Here is a 3,885-nt window from a genome sequence, read left to right as displayed (position 1 = left end):
AGTAGCGCCACCTAGGCACACGCTAAGGGCCCTAGCTCGGGCTAGGAATGTCGTAGAGAGATGAAACCAACACCAAAACGCTCGTGTCATCGAGACGCAAAATTCATACGCTGCTACCCTGGACCTATCTCCAACAGGAAGCCGGCTATTTGCCTCACAAAATTAAAAAAAAATTTTTTTACCCTTTCTGCAAAAATTAAACCCACTGAAACCAAAAATGGTACATGCTTGAAAATACCATCACATGACAGATTAGACCCTGCTCTCCAAAAGTTGTTCAGGAAGTTGTTGTTTCGGGCCCGGTTTTCGAATGGCGAGCCCTCAAAGCCGCCGACCGCTTTTGGCCGATTCAGGATTTCTCCATGTTAGCAGATGAGGAGAACCGATTTCACCTCAAAACACACATCTTACTAGTGTCGCATTTGGGCCTCTGGACAAAAAACTAAAAGTCATAGAGCTTTAAAAATGACATGGTTGGATTCCTGACAAAATTGTCTACAACCATATGATATTTTTACACAGATTGAGCCAACATTGTGGCCTACAGGACAAGTAGTTAGGCCATTTCTCTAAGGTGAAAAATCCATTTCTAGCACTTTTCCAGCGGTTTTGTGACGCATTTGTGCTTCTAGAGAAAAAAGTATAACTCGTACAGCTTTAAAAATGCCAAAAATGGATTCCTGACAAAAATTCCTATCAACATGATATTTTTGACACAGATTGGGGTAAAATTGTGGACTCTGTGAGGATTTCTTTACATTAGATGGCTGATAAACTCTCAGTCTCCACTCTGTTTGGGGTTCTGTCACGCTAATTAGAACTCCACGCATGCAGCTGCTCATGTCATTCAGCACAGCAGAGGATACGTTGCCATGGTATCAACTGACTCCCCGACATCCCATAATATTCTCTCAGAGCCATTAGACTCACTTCCACCCTATGAACGCCAAAGCAGCCCTAACTGGGGCTAGGAATGTCGTAGAGAGATGAAACAAACACCGAAATGTTCTTCTCATTTTGTTGGACACATTGGAGGGAAAACCGGCAGGAGCCCGAGGACCCGTCTAACGCTGCTTGCAGCTTTAATTTCTTATTATTATTCCCTCCTCCAGTGAATCGCTTATTAGGTCCTCTTAACATATTCAAAAACTCACCAAAATTGGCACACACATTATGGATGCCGAAAATTTTCGTTTGGTACTAAACATGACCCCCGACATCCCATAATAAGCTCTATAGCGCCACCTAGGCACACGCTAAGGGCCCTAGCTCGGGCTAGGAATGTCGTAGAGAGATGAAACCAACATCAAAATGTTCGTGTCATCGAGACGCAACAATCATACGCTGCTACCCTGGACCTATCTCCACCAGGAAGCCGGCTATTTCCCTCCCAAAACAAAAAAAAAAATTTTTTTACCCTTTCTTTAGAAATTATACCCTCTGAAACCAAAAATGGTACATGCTTGAAAATACCATCACATGACAGATGAGACCCTGCTCTACAAAAGTTGTTCAGGAAGTTGTTATTTCAGGCCCGGTTTTCGAATGGCGAGCCCTCAAAGTCGCCGACCGCTTTTGGCCAATTTAGGATTTCTCCATGTTAGCAGATGAGGAGAACCGATTTCAGGTCAAAACACACATTCTACTAGTGCCGCATTTGGGCCTCTAGACAAAACACTAGAAGTCATAGAGCTTTAAAAATTACATGGTTGGATTCCTGACACAATCCCCTACAACAACATGATATTTTTACACAGATTAAGCCAACATTGTGACCTACAGGACAAGTAGTTCGGACGTTTCTCATAAATAAAAAATCCATTTCCAGCACTTTTCCACCGGTTTTGTGACGCATTTGTGCTTCTAGTGAAAAGAAGTATAACTCGTACAGCTTTAAAAATGCCAAAAATGGATTCCTGACAAGCTCTACTATCAAATATGATATTTCTGACACAGATTGGGGTAAAATTGTGGACTCTGTGAGGATTTCTTTACATTAGATGGCTGATAAACTCTCCCTCCAGCCTTTAGTCACACTGGTGTCACGCTAATTAGAATTCCACGCATGCAGCTGGTGACGTCATTCAGCATAGCAGAGGATATGTTACCATGGTATCAACTGACTCCCTGACATCCCATAATATTCTCTCAGAGACATTAGGCTCACTAAAGCCTATGCACACCAAAACAGCCCTAACTGGGGCTAGGAATGTCGTAGAGAGAAAAAACCAACGCCAAAATGTTTGTCTCATTGACACAAAAAAATACACACTGAAACCCTGACCTTTTCCAGACAGGAAGTTGTCTATTTCTCTTTGAAAATAACATTTCCACACATTATTACTACAACATGTTACTAAAATATTTTTTACACAGATTTGGGTAAAATTTTGGACTGGAGGATTTCTTTCCCAAAGATTTCTCATAAATTGTCAGTCTGCACTCTACTTGATTTCTGTCTCACACTAATTAGGAGTTCCCTACAGCTGGTCTTCACATGACTCAGCAGAGGGAATGAGACATTGTATTAACTGTCATAGCACTAAGAGGCCAGAGTGGGATGAAACGGACTGTTGAGTGGAAACCAGTATGACAGACAGGCAAGAGCATCAAAACTCATTCAACTCATCAACATTTTAATGCCAATTAGGGCCTTATTTTTAGAATTATGAATTCAATGCCTTTTAAGACTTTTCAAGGATCCGCGGGAACCCTGCCAGCCACTGCTTCCTGTTTATCTCGTGAATATTCAATTTGCCACGTGCTTCTTGGGTACAACCAGGGCAATTGCTACCTGGTATCCATTGGTGTTATGGCAGCCTAAAAATTCACACACTCTCCCAGATATCCCTGGCATAGTTAATTTACAGTGATAAAACACAAATACTTTGGTTTACATTCATTCTTCAGACCGCTCCCATTTCAATGTATGTTAGTTAAGGAGCTTTTTTCCACCGCAGTAATTGCGGCTTGTCAACTTCTGGTGTTCCTCAGGATTGGTCTGTAGTTGGTAGAGAGTAGGGAATGAGTAAGTGATTTCAGACACAAACACACATTATAAAGTCTGAGGCTCCTGGCAGATCTACACTTACTCACCTAAGGCCTCCTCCCTGTGAGAGGAGGCCACTCATGATTACCATGATTTATTCAAATCACAGCCATGAAAAATTGGGATCTGTAAATTTATGTCCTCATCCCAAAGGGAGAATATATATATATATATAAAAAACAATAACACACCTTTAACTGTCAAGTCTCTTAAACACTAAGCGATACCATAATTATGTAGTTTTGACATTTGTATGTCCATGTCCTCCCGAACAGGGATCATCCTTTAGGAGTAAAGAAAACTCTGAAGACTTCCTTGTAATATAGCTAAAACATTAGTTCATAAACAACTTGTACATCTCAGGAAGTTTGAAACTTTAGAGGTAAAAATTTACATTTGAAACAAGCAAACTTAAAGGCTTGTCTCTTCTTAGTATGATCAAATCGAGCCCCCCCAAAATTCCAAAATGTGCTCTCCAGTGTCACCCACCAATACCACTGAAACATCCAGATGATCAAAAAATTCAGAGAAAGTAAAATGCCATTTAAAACAGGCAAGCCAAAACAGGGCTGTTGCCTTGAGGGTACTGTGATAACTCTTAATCACAAACATGTAGATTGGAGGTTTTAAAGTCCACGTACTGCTGGATCTACTCACAGCTGCAGCTTCACACATTAGTTAAACTATAAGAAGGTCACAGGGTCGCCACTGAATTTTGATCTAGCATATGAATGCAAACCATTTGTTTGAAGATACTTTCATAAACAAAAACACTTAACAGTGGAACTTAACACTCACTGCACCCATTGAAATGAAGTTTTTTTTGTCTCTGGTTG

Source organism: Halichoeres trimaculatus, unplaced genomic scaffold, assembly GCF_033239565.1.
Source record: "Halichoeres trimaculatus isolate MK-OKI-2021-1 unplaced genomic scaffold, fHalTri1.1 fHalTri1_scaffold_5, whole genome shotgun sequence".
NCBI classification, from domain to species: domain Eukaryota; kingdom Metazoa; phylum Chordata; class Actinopteri; order Labriformes; family Labridae; genus Halichoeres; species Halichoeres trimaculatus.
The sequence above is the reverse complement of the archived record's forward strand: the minus strand, read 5'-3'. Positions refer to the sequence as shown.